The sequence below is a fragment of the Pogonomyrmex barbatus genome, unplaced genomic scaffold, assembly GCF_055798465.1.
Source record: "Pogonomyrmex barbatus isolate J1 unplaced genomic scaffold, ASM5579846v1 scaffold13, whole genome shotgun sequence".
NCBI lineage: Eukaryota > Metazoa > Arthropoda > Insecta > Hymenoptera > Formicidae > Pogonomyrmex > Pogonomyrmex barbatus.
Window position 1 is genome coordinate 54,177 of NW_028297109.1, and position 13,906 is coordinate 68,082.

The 13,906-nt window shown below is 39.1% G+C and overlaps 2 long non-coding RNA genes across 2 annotated transcripts; one reads left to right on the forward strand and one right to left on the reverse strand.

Annotated features, from left to right (window-relative positions):
- Positions 1 to 7,912: 7,912 nt before the first annotated feature.
- On the reverse strand, positions 7,913 to 8,539 carry LOC148937470 (uncharacterized). The gene is made up of 2 exons (XR_016138201.1): positions 8,320 to 8,539; positions 7,913 to 8,052 (listed from the first exon to the last, which is right to left on the reverse strand). It is a non-coding gene; the product is annotated as an uncharacterized LOC148937470 (long non-coding RNA).
- Positions 8,540 to 11,786: 3,247 nt separating this feature from the next.
- Positions 11,787 to 12,562, forward strand: LOC148937471 (uncharacterized). The gene is made up of 3 exons (XR_016138313.1): positions 11,787 to 11,943; positions 12,187 to 12,360; positions 12,462 to 12,562. It is a non-coding gene; the product is annotated as an uncharacterized LOC148937471 (long non-coding RNA).
- Positions 12,563 to 13,906: the final 1,344 nt, after the last annotated feature.

Consider the following 13,906-nt stretch of genomic DNA (forward strand, 5'->3'; position numbering starts at 1 on the left):
TGTATCAGTATATTTATTATAATTGTTTTATTATGGCATAACATTAATCATCACGTTGCAGAATTGACGATACAAATGTGCTTTCTAAATTTAATGTTTATTTGACATATTAATATAAATTTTTTTAATTAATACTACTAACGCATAATTGTTCAATAATTACGAACATAATTAAATTAAAAACAGTGTATTAATAATAATGTATTATTATTAATAAGAATGATGTATGTATTTGAACATCGATCACTGTCAGTTCTGCATTTTATCACAGAAAGCATATCTACATAATTTTCTATTAAACGTTAATGATAACAAAAAAATTAAATTCAAAATTTTAATGCATTGAAACGCAAGGTTTTCATGGAAAGGACTTGTCTGCAGGCTGATCAAGTCCCTGTTTTAAATAATCGACATTCACTGATGAAAAACGTACAGCAAGTTACTCGTTCCCGCGAATACTAATAGTACCTGGATGCTCGACAAAAGCGAGCACGCGGGATACTTTCAAACTTCATTTGGCTCCAGTCCGACCAGTCTCCGAGCCTTACATTCCCCCTCCCCCTCTTACACCTTTGAGTTGAAACTTATGTCAATACACACATTTTCTGACCTGGATATATACTGTTTTAATTATTTATAGCAATAAAACATATATATAATTAATTATCCATAAATGTTACAAATTAAAAATATTATTTTATTTCAGTATTTATTTTTTATTAAAGATACTTTTTACCATAATATTAAAATGAATAAACATTATTAGATAGCAACTTTTTTAAAAAAAATTATTTAACATTATTTATTTTAAATAATTATTTATTTTAAACTTAATTATAAATATAACTAACTTTATCATAAGATGCTAAAAGATAAAAACATTTAATAAACCGAAGAGATATTTCACATTTTATACTTCCTTTTCTATTTAATTTTTTATTTAACCTTTTACATTGTTTTACTTTAAATTAAAATGATATTTTCCTTAATTAAATGTAAAGTTTCAATATTAAAATTAATGAAATATAAAATTATACAATTAAACAATCAAATTCTAAATGTTAAAGAGAACTTACTGTAAAGACAGCCCTGTATGTCTCACCAAGTTTCAGGCCCTGGAACAGGCCACACACGGAACAAGTTCGATGCAAAGCTACGAGTTAATCTTGGCAAAGTGCCGGTGATCCATTCGGATATAAAATGATAATGGGACTGATATGCGTCCATTCAAAAACGACCAAATCAATCGCACTAGTTGAACATTTGCTCGAAGAGCATTAAGCGAAGAGCGCTAAAGAACTTGGAAAGTTCATTGCTTCCGAAAATTAATTTAAATGTTGCTTAACAAAAAAGAAAATGAGAGAAAAAGAGAGAGAGAGAAAGAAAGAGGGGATAGAGGGGGGAGAGAGAGAGAGAGAGAGAGAGAGAGAGAGAGAGACCATGCAAAGGCCGAGAGTGAGTCAAGGTTTAACGACTGAGCTTTACTATTTTATGGAACATCAAATTACATTCGTTGAATCAGGAATTATTTCAACGATTCCCATTGTACTTCCAGTAATATCACTCTCTATTAAATCACGTTGTTATAAAAATATTCCATAAAAACATAATGAAAAATGTACTTAGCTCTTACGGGAAAGTCCCATCTTTAGAATCAAGAGACACGGGTGGTGTCTCGACGCCAAGTTCAGGCGCAGCGAAGTTCGCGTAGAACGGCGGCGAGACGCCCGTGGTTCTATTTACGCGAGACTCTGGGATGAACTCGATCTACAATGACTGCAATGACTGCAATGTCAGCAATGACTGCATTAATTAAGTTTTAATTACGCTTAATCGATAGCTGAGTATCAAATTATATCAGAAAAGTGTTTTTATTTTTCTTCGTGTTCTACAAACTGAGATATCGCGACGCAATCGTGACGCAAAATTCAAATGGGTAAATTTAAGAAACGTCCTGGTCGTCGGCGTGACTTTCCTTTTTTTGTCGCAAGAGGCACTAATGAATGTCTTTGTATGACAGTTCTTGCAGCGCTCATTTTTTTGATTTGATATGTTTTTGACAAATGTTCTTCGTATGAAGTTGTATGTATTGATTAATAAAATTGATTAATAAAAAAGAAGATGTAACGTCACGAAGATATGTGTCACATATAATAGTAAATAATATTATAATAATATTATATATAATATATTGAAGAAATAGAATAAGAAATAAAAATAGAAATAGAATTAGATTTTACAACAAATTATTGACAATAAATGTATTATATTTTTACAAAATTCTTATATAAATACATATAAAAAATTTCATTAATTATACTTTTTTTATTAATTTAAAAATGAAAATAGAATCATAACTAATTAATTTTAATATTATCAATTACCATAAAATATTTATATTTGTATTGTAGTAATTGTTGATGTGATTGCGTGGTGGTGTATGAAACGTGTTGCACACTATGCGTCTCGAGCGAATGTGTGGCCTGTAGTAATGCGTCACCCGCAATCGGCTGGTGAAAACTGGTTCTTAGCTCAAGGGAAATGTCCTGTCCTCAACCAACTGTGTGGCAGATTAACGGTGCGAGTGTCGGCACCAAGCAAAGCGGAAGGTTCAGCAGCCAATTGTCGCTATGCGTTTTGTAACGGGAGCGCAAGCTAAAGAATACGTGCGGGATGTGAAAGTTGCATGCATGCTCACAATCAAGGAACTCAGAGTTAATAGAAAGCCATAATATATTCTCGCAACAAAAAAAATAAATACAAGCGCTATCGGGACTGCGTTTGGGGCCCGCGAGAATAACGCGTGGGCGAGTCTGTCGCGTCTGTTTCTGCGCGTGCGCGCGCGAGCTCTTGGAACCGCTCTCTTCGCCTCTCATGAGCCTCGGCTCCTCCTCGGCGCGGCCGGGCCGGCGGCAGTCCTTCGGTCTGCGAGGCGGCTTCCGCGTATAAGCGGCGAGTGTCGCGGCGGCCGATGCTGGACGTGGCCGAGCTCTATGGCGCAAAGGCGCCACGGCCTGTCCTGTTGGGCTGAGCTCTAAAAAGCAGCCAGGAGTGATCGCTCGGGTGCGGTCGAGTCCGTGGAGATCGAAGACCTCGGCGTATCCTCCTCGTGCGGAGTCGGCGGCCGGGGCAGGCTATCCTCCAAGGAGGAAGCTGACCCAAACAGGTCCAGGAGCCGTTGCTTGAAGCGACCGGACGGGCGCCTGGATCGTCGTCCGAAAGCTCGTTCCTCCTCGTCGATGCACGGCAAAGGAGGTGCGCGCTCAGGCGGCGGCGTAAATGGCAGCGAAGTCAGCGGCAGCGAGCGTCGTGGTGCTGATGACTGCCGGATGGGCACTGTCGATCGTCCCGGAGACGACGAGTCGTCGTGGGCGGCTCCTACAGAGAATGCACGCCGAGGTCCTCATGCTGCGCAGCGTCTCTCCGAGTCGGTTGAGATCAGCGTGCGGAGACTGCGGCCTGGAGCAGGTCGCCCGGACACGGGCGGATTGGGCGGCGTCGCTGGCCGCGAAAGCCCTTCTCGGACGTGGTGGATCTGCGGCATTCACGGCCGACAGGAGCATATCCGTAGGAAAGGCCAGATGGATATGGCGGCGTTCACAGCCGTCAGAGGTAAGGCCAGATGGCGGCGTTCACGGCCGTCAGAGGTAGGTCGAATGGATTGCCATGGCGTTAATTGTCGCGGGGAGTACGACTGAAGGCTGATCGGTAATTTCCAGCAGGAGAAACTGCCGTGTACAAGAGCAATAAGGCCAGGGCTGGCCTCCAGAGCTCGGAGGATGTCGCAGTGCAGCTGGTAGCCTTTAATTGGCTGGAGGCGATTAAGGCGAAGAGCAGTGCTGGGCGTCGCTCTTATATAGTCCCGATGAGGCGTTTCGCACACGAGAAGATGATTCCCGGACTCGCCATCTAGTGGCGAGCGCGCGAACCATTGTGCTACGCGGGACCGTGCGCTAGTGTGTGGCGTGATCGTGTGGCAGCGACCGCCACAATATTTATTTATTTTTATTTATTTTTATTTATATTTATTTTATTTATATTTATTTATATTTGTAACGGAGCGCATCCCTCCGCTCCGTTCCTCCTCCGATTTTCCCCCGACTGACCATCCGTCGGGGACCGCTGAACAACAGGCGGAGTGCGGCAGTGGCCGCAAGAGAGATTTATGCCTCCTTTTTTTTTAAGTATCACGATACGCGAACTCCGAAACGTCGGAGAATACCACGAAAACATGTGTTATTTCCTCGCACCGCGCCACACGTCGCGCCACCAAGCGCTAACGCACTCCGCACCGCACCACGCACCGTACCACCGAGCGTGAATGCGTCCCGCGCCGCACCGACGCCGCGCCACGCAAGCGAGCGAGCATCCCGCACCGCGCCACGACCGCGTCTACAAGCGCGTGACCACCCTCGCATCGCGCCGTTACCTTCCCACCGAATTCCTTTCCTACCCTTAATCATCCCCCGCTCCTATTCCTTCTAATCCCCAAAAAACCAATTATACCTGATCCTTTTTTCCGCTCCTGGGGAGAGGGATGCTAACCCCGAGATCGACCAATTCGACCGATCCGACCGAAAATACCGAGGTCGATCTCGGGTATAAAAAGGCATCGCTCTCCACAGGAACTCACTCCTCATTGACTCTTGTTCCTAGCTCGTTTTCTGAGAGCCTGTCTCAAGGAAGCGAGTATCCGAAATCGGTAGCAAGCCTGAGTTTTGTTGGAGCCCTTCCCAACGCGCCAAGTTCGCTTGGCCTGGCCAAAAGCCGTCTCCGTATCTCGCACAGCAAACCGAGAGTTGCTGGGGTCTCCCCAGCGCGTCGAGTTCGCTCGATCCGACTCCGCCGTTCCCGAGATTTCTTCGCCGGGCATCGGGGTCCTCCCCGATACCATCTCTCCGAGCACCACAATACGCCCTGGTCGGCCGAGTACACTCGGCACTGCCACCTTCTTCTCCGCACACAGCTGGGACTCTCCCCGGCTGGCCGAGTTCAGCATTCACCAAGACAAACGAGGGGCGCACCCTTCGTCAGCTGAGCCCTCTCGACAGGGAACGGGCACACCCGTTCTCCGATCTAAATGATCCGACGATCGAGAATATCTACCCTCACGACAACACCAGCCACACACGTGCACGTTTTAAATCACCGCTGATTTAAAGGTCCGCGACGAACACGTGCGACACCGCCGCCGACCGCCAGAGCGATACCTCATTTTGTATCCAAACCTTATCCGCGCGTCAATCGCCGTCTCGCCCGCCCACGGCCACGAACAGTGACGCGAAGATTTGGTGCATTCCATCGCACCACTGTTAATTGAATAAATCATTGTTATTTCTTATAATTATCGCCTAACAACTCGATAACCAACTTTCTGTCTCCAACGTCCTCGCTTACCCTCCTGGTAATCGACTGACCGCTCTCCGCGCGGGAAAGCGAGACCGTTTTATATTTATATTATTTATATTTATTTTATTTTATTTATATTTATATTATTTATTTATATTTATATTTATTAATAATTAAATTATTAACATTTATTGATAATTATTAACAAATAATATTAACAAATTATTACATAATTAACATAACATATATAACACAAATAATATGTAACATAAATTTAATAATATATAATATAATACATTGAAGAAATAGAATAAGAAATAAAAATAGAAATAGAATTAGATTTTTACAACAAATTGACAACAAATGTATTATATTTTTACAAAACCCATTCTTATATAATACTTATGTAAAAAATTTCATTAATATAAACTAATATATATATAATGTTATTTATATTAATTAAATTTTTTTTATTAATTTAAAAATGAAAATAGAATCATAACTAATTAATTTTAATATTATTACCATAAAATATTTATATATATATTATATGTATAATATTTATATGTATTTATATATATATTATTTATATGTATATGTTTATTTATTAATTTTTATTTATTTTTATTTATATTTATTTTATTTATTTTATTTTATTTAGATTTATATTTATTTATGTTTATATTATTTATTTATATTTATATTTATATTTTTATTTATATTTATTAATAATGAAATATATTTATTATAAAATATTATTTATTAATATATAACTTATAACATAATTAACATATAACATATACATATATTACACATATATATATATATATATATGTATATATTTATACATTTATATATAAATTTATTTATATATATTTATATATTAAATAAATTATATATATTAATAAAAAAATTAAATAAATAAATAAATAATAAATAATTTTAATAATAAATAATTTTATTTAAATTATATACGAGGGTAGTCTGAAAAGTTTTGAGCTTTAACATGAAGATGACGTTACTCGTCAAAACCATTTTAGTACTACAATAGTATATGCTTTGAAAGATTTTGTGAAAATTTCAGCCATTTTGGACGCTCAGTTGTTGTTTGACAGTCGTTTGTGTCAGTCGATGTCAGTGTTTTTGTAAAAAATTGAATATCGTGATTTTGAAAAAAACTGAATATCGTGATTTTAGAAAAAATTGAATATCGTGCCTGATTAAATTCTTACATTTAAAAGGCAATACGCCTGCGCAAATTAAAATCGAGTTGAACGCTGTTTACGGGGACTCTGCCCCATCATTTGCCACCGTAAAAAGATGGGCAGCTGAATTTAAACATGGTCGTATCAGCTTGGCTGATGATGAGCGTTCGGGACGGCTAAAAACTGCGATAACATCGAAAATGTTCACCAAATGATATTGGACGACCGTTGAATCAAGGTTAAAGAGTTAGCAGGGACTATGGGCATATCGAAAGAACACATTTGTCATATATTGACTGAAGAATTGGATATGCGCAAGCTATCCGTGCGTTGGGTGCCGCGCTTGCTCACTTTGGACTAAACATGAATTCGAATGAACATTTCCAAAGTCCTGTTGGAGCGGTTCAAGCGAAACGAGTCAGATTTTTTGCGTCGATTCATAACTGTAGATGAAACTTGGATCCATCACTACACTCCAGAGACAAAAGAACAGTCAAAACAGTGGACTGCAAAGAGTGAACCTGCTCCGAAAAAGATGAAGACGGTTCCATCAGCTGGGAAGATAATGGCGACTGTTTTTAATTGTTTTTTGGGATAGTCACGGAATTGTGTGTATCGACTCTTGAAAAAGGTAAAATAATAACGGGAGAGTATTACGCATCATTACTTGATAAGCTGAAGGCAGAAATTGCAAAAAACGGCCGCATTTGAAAAAGAAGAAAGTGCTGTTCCATCAAGACAACGCACCTGCTCACACTTCGGCGGTCGCCATGGCCAAAATTCACGAACTGCACTTCGAATTGGTTGACCACCCACCGTATTCACCAGATCTGGCCCCCAGCGACTTTTTCCTGTTTCCTAAGCTTAAAGTTTCGCTTAGAGGACAGAGATTTTCATCGAATGAGGAGATCATCGCATATGTAAACGCTTATTTTGCAGAGCAAGACGTCAACTACTATTTGGAGGAGTTAAAAAGGTTAGAGTATCGATGGAAAAAGTGTATCGATTTAAAAGAAGATTATGTTGAAAAATAAAACTTTATTTGACCGAAAAAATACTTATTTCTATGTTAGGCTCAAAATTTTTCAGACTATCCTCGTATATATAATTATATATATTTATTATTTATTTATTTATATACATATATTTATATATTTATATATTATTTATTTATTTATTTATATTATTTATATATTTATATTTATATTTATATACTTATATATTTATATATATATTTATATATTTATGTATTTATTTATTTATATTTTTATTTTATTTTATTTATATATTTACATATTATTTATTAATATATAACATATAACATATATAAGTAACATAAATTTAATAAAAATTTAGTGCTCCTCTTCTTTCTCTTTCTTCTCTTCCTCCTCTTCTTCCTCTTCTTCCTCTGCAATAAATACAGGAGAGTTGATATAAAAATCTTATAAAAATTTTCCTGCTGTCTTCGTGCCGGCTCGTCTTCCTCTAGGCCTTCTTTCTGCAAAATAAAATATTTAATTATATCTTATAAAACAATATATTTATTATATTAGACAGAAGGGGGAAGGGAGAGAAAGGGGAGGACAGAGAGAGAGAGAGAGAGAGAGAGAGAGAGAGAGAGAGAGAGAGAGAGAGAGAGAGAGAGAGAGAGAGAGGAGGGAAAGTAAGAGTGAGAGAACGAGAGAAAAAGCGAAAGAGTGCGAGAGAAGAGGGAAAGCAAAAGCGAGAGAATATGAAAAATTGAGAGAGTGCGAAAGAGCATTACCTTTGACGGGAATGTCAGCAAGAGCGACAGCAGGAGCGGCGGCAGGAGCGGCGGCAGGGACGGCGGCGGGAGCGGAGACAGGAGCGGAGGCAGTAATAGTGGGATTGACGGTGGCAACTGGATTAGCGACGGTGATAGCAGGAGTGGCGGCGGCGGCAAAACTGTAATCCGTTTCCTCCGCCGCAGCAATTAACGAATTTTCGAATTCCATGCCAAAATCTATCTCCATCTGTAAATTTGAATAATATTTATTAAATATATATAATATATATAAATAATATTAAAAAATATTAAGAATTAATAAAAATAATAAAATAATAAAATAATAAAATAATTAAATAATATTAAGAAATTCTTTGTTATTTTGAATTTGAATATTTGAATAAAGTAACAGTTTGTCAGGAATTGGTGTCCGTTATTTCAAATACTGTCCGTTCGATTAATACGTGCACTCACAGAGGAGTTGACCGTCACGTGATGGATAATGGAGCAAGCACAATAACTTGTAGGCAATTTATCAATATAATACTGAGAATGTATTTTCACTGACAAGCTCTGCTCGAAATACAACAATAATGTTATAATATCGATTCACATGACTCGACTACGACTATGACTAGATTTCAACTATCCGACTTGAACTCTCTTGACACGTCTGTCTAATCCGCCGATTGAGGAGAGAGTGTCCATCGCCCACTGCTCCGAACAATTGGAGCACGTTCGATGATTTTAAAACAAATACCGATTGCATCAGCCTTTTTCTGATTGGTCGTCTCGATGTATCGCACGACAGCGGTGTGGTCGATCGAGAAGTGTTCTTTTTGGTCGCCGAACAGTACTCTTGGCGCCATCCACCTTGGTTGCCTTAGGAACTTCTTATAACTCGGCCATCTTGCATTTATGTTCGTCCCCGAAGATATATATTTAACACACAAATATGGTCATATTTATCGGTCGCACTTTTATTATCATAGGTAAGTAGACGTATCACTTATTTACACTTATATTGCTTACAAACAACGCAGTGTCTCTTGTTTTCTTAACCCTATAATTAAACAATTGTTAACTTAAATCTTATTTTAACGTAATCAGTCTGCAATGAACTTATATTACCCTTATACTAATCCTTATTATTACTATGTATGTATATATATATATATATTTTTTATATTTATAACACTCATGTAGTACTTAAGTAAGTATGTCTAATACAATTCGCTATTATTGCCAACGTTTGAGGCGATCGGACGAAAGAATTGTGTTAAATGGATGCGTCGTCAAGTTAAAACCAGGTATGTCCTGCACTACGTAACGATGATTGCCTAGTATTTTTCCTATCATATACGGGCCCTTGTATTTAGCTTTTAACTTCACGTCCGGTTTTGTTTGTGTGTCTTGTACTAGTATGTATTCACCTGGTTCGAACTTGGACGGAAATCGTTCGTCGCAATACTCCTTATTATATTGACATATTTTGTCTGTTGCTGTCAGTGCCATATCACAATGTTTCTTTTTTTCAGCTTCTATATCGACATCGATTGACATCAATTTACGAGTAAATTTTGCAAGCGGATAATATGTATGGGATCGCTGACTGTATCCCAACACCAGCTTTGTCGGAGACGTTTTTGTTACGGTATGGTAAATGTTATTTATAATATACTATATGTCTTTAATCCTATCTTTCCATTCCGACGAATTATTTATTAACTTAGCCAAGGAACTCTTGATAAATCGATTCACTCTCTCGACAATTCCATTAGTCCAAGGGGCAGCTACTGCAACTTTCCTATGTTTAATTTGATTGGACTCGACAAATTCACGAAACTCATTTGAAGTGAATGCCGTTCCACGATCAGTTACAACTTCAGGATTTCCAAACGTTGCAAAGATATCTCTTAATATACCGAGAACTTCTCGAGTCGATGTGGATTTGACTGCATTTAACCAAGTGAAGCGAGAAAATGCATCGACTATGTTATAGTATAGTAGTACTCCACGACTTTTTTCCCGTTCATTTCTCTTGAACGACCGACACGACTTTGGAGTACTACCCCCGACTTTTTCCGTTCACTCCTGAACGATCGACTTGTCAGGTAACATAGGTTGAATCTTCTCTGAGGTAACATAGGCTGAATCCCACTTCTGAGATTGAAAGATATCTATTAGATTCGGAAAAAATTAACGGAGACCGACTGGATTTGAACTCGGGATCCCTCGTCTACCAATCCGACACTTAGTCTGCACGACCACGACGGCTCCTGTTTATATTTATCACCAGTTTCTTCAGTAACGGACCGAAATGATCAATGTGAATTATTTCCATTACAGATGTTGGGGACGGATACAGTGATGTCTCCCCCTCGAAACGATTCGTGGAGTCATTATCCATTAAACAAGTAATACAATTTTCTATATAATTATTTATGCGTTTACGCATACCGGGAAACCAAAAATATTCTTTTATCCTTTGTAATGTTTTAACCCTGCATGCGCCATTTCATCGTGATGAGCCAGATATCATTAGTTCCGGAACTAATGTTTTTGAATTTTATATCCTCGTTTTCTTTTCTATAAACTAGACCGTCTATCAATTTAAATTTGTCATCGTCTTCATTCTCTAATTTATTTGCTATCTCTTGAATTTTAGGATCTGCCAGCTGCCGAGCATATACTGCCAGCTATCTCTTGAATTTTAGGATCTGCCAGCTCTCTTTCAATAGGGCGTTCATCTACATAGCCTACGGGACTGAGAGCATCGACGTGTTACATCTTATTGTCCAGACGATGAATAACTTTGAAATAATAATTTTGTAAAGCAAGCGTCCACCGCGTAATTCGCGGATTCAGATTTGCTTTATTCACGGCATAAACTATCGCGTTACAGTCGGTAACTATAGTAAAACGCAACTCATAAAGATATAAATGAAATCTCTACCGCCTTACCATGGCTAACATCTCTAACTCGTAACTATGATAATTCCTTTCCTTTTAGCATGGTTCGTAGTCTGGCTGAAGAAAGCTATTGCTGCCCAATTGCTATTATGCTGCTTCTGTAGCAGTATGGCTCCAAGGCCTAAATGACTGGCATCTGTATGCAGCTCAGTCTCAGCTGCTGGGTTATACAAGCTCAACACAGGAAATGTGGTAAATTCTTTCTTTAAATTTTCAAATGCGTTAATACACGGTTCATCGAAATCAAATGCAACTCCTTTTTTGAGAAGATTTTGCATCGGTCCGGCTTTCATCGCAAAGTGTCTAATAAATTTTCTAAAATAACCGGCTAGGCCTAAAAATTTGCGTACTTCGTGAACGTCGTTAAGTTTAAAATTTCGTATTGCTTCGGTATGCCGCGGGCTAAGAGTGATCCCGTTTTCAGAAATTATGTAGCCTAGGAATTCTATTTCTTGACGTAAAAATTGACACTTTGTATAATTCAGTTCGAACTTATATTTTTTTAGGCAAGTTAACGTCTCGTTCCAGATTTTAGATAGCCAGATTTTGGTCTACAGTTTCCGATGGAATAAGAATATCGTCAATATAAACGATAACTTTGTCTTATTGTATGAGCGAATCAAGAATTTGTAAAAGACGCTTTTGGAACTCCGCAAGAGCTTCTGAATGGTAAATATTTATATTCGTATTGCCCATTAGGCGTAGCGAATGCGAAATACTTTGTACATTCTTCATGTACTTTGATATGATGAAATCCATCCTTCAAGTCTAATAATGTAAACATTGATTTTCCATAAAGTCTTGACAAATAATCCTCGATCACCGGAAAAGGATACTTTTGTTTTATTACTCGACTATTTAACGGTTTCAAATCGACACATAAGCTAATCGCGCCGTTTTTCTTTTTAATAGGTACGATCCGTGCGCAATACGGCGAGATACTTGGCTGGATGATCCCTCGACTCAACAGGTCATCAACGATTTTTCTTATTTGAAGCCGTTCGACATGAGCAAATCGTCGAGGCGCAAAACCGTACACAGAGTCGTCCTTCAAATGAACGCGAATGGAATAACCGTCTTCAACCGGTATTACATTCAAATTCTCGGACGGCTAAAATTTCCTCCATCAATCGTTTCTTCATCTTTAAATCATAATCTATTTCGCTATCATGCAGTACTTGTTGCAGGTTATTCAGTGAATCCACAACATAGAGAAGGAGGTTGTCAAAGAGGGTCACATCAGCTACCGGATCGCCAATCTCCGTCTGGTGCAACTTATACACTAGAGTGAATTTCTCTTTTGCTATAAAATCTCTCCCTAAAATTAAATTGCCGCTAAACGCTTTTTCATTTATCACATATAAGTTTATTTTAAATTTACGACCGCGCAAGGCGCTAATTGTTAATTCGATTGGAACGATCTCGATAAGATTTAGTGGCGCGCGATTTAGATTGATCAAACAGCGATCGACCGGTAAGAGAACCTTGGTGAAGGGCTCGATTCGCGCTTTATATATATATCTAAATTAATAAAAGAAACAGGACTTCCGGTGTCCATTAACGCTACTAATTCACATGCGTTATTATAAATCGAGTTCATTTGCATGAGTGGTCTGGACAGTTCCAACCTGCTGCTTTCATCCGATACCAGGGCCACCGAATCTTCCGCCGCCTCTTTGAACACTGTCGCCGCTGCTTGCACCGTTTGCTGCCGACGTGATCCTTGCGCCCCTTGCCGATTCCGCAGGGCCGGACAGTCGAATTGGCGATTTCCCTTTCTCCTTGCAGAAAAAGCAGGTAGGGTCGCCTCTGCACTCTTTGTGTATATGTCCACGTTTTCTACAATTGCGACACGTAGTGTCTTTAACCTTGTTAACGTTCAATGAAACACACGATTTTCTCTCACTATTTAACATACCTTCCGTAATATTCCTCATTTTCTCCAGGAATACGTCTAAGGAGGTATCTACTACGAAGAGTGCTGTCGCCCTCAACGCACTCTGCGGTATCCCGCCAATGAGGATATGAATCACGTCTCTGGTAGGTAGGTCTATCATTTGCAATGGTCTTTTAGCAATGACGTACCGATCGAACGTTTCTTTGTTCGGGCTCCACTTACGTGTTTCTATTCGCTGCATCTGCTTATAGAAGGGCATTTTCTTTCCGAATACTTTTACTAACTCCGAACCACGATTCAATTGCGACTCCCCTCTGAATATCGTACCACGTACGTGCGAATTTTATTAGCTTGCTCGACGCTGCGAGTAACGTCGCTCCATCTGACGCATCGTGTACTTGTGCCACTTTGCCTCTCTATGCGCTGCACCCACGCACTAATATTTTCCGTTTCAGTTCCTCCGAATTCGGGAATCTGTGAAGCCAATCAATTTACTATATTTCCCGTTGATACGTCTGATGCGTAGGGCGCCGGCCGCATCTCTTGCTGACCAGATGAGAAGTCCATTGCTCCTGAGCCAGCTCTTGGGAATCTCGACTCCACGGCCAACTTCATTCCGCCAACTTCATTCCGCGACGCTACCGTCTGTCTCTCCATTTCTGTACAATTTGATTTAACTTCTTGGAGTACCTGCGTCATAAACTGGTTTTAGCTTTTTGTATGTCTCTCTGTTGT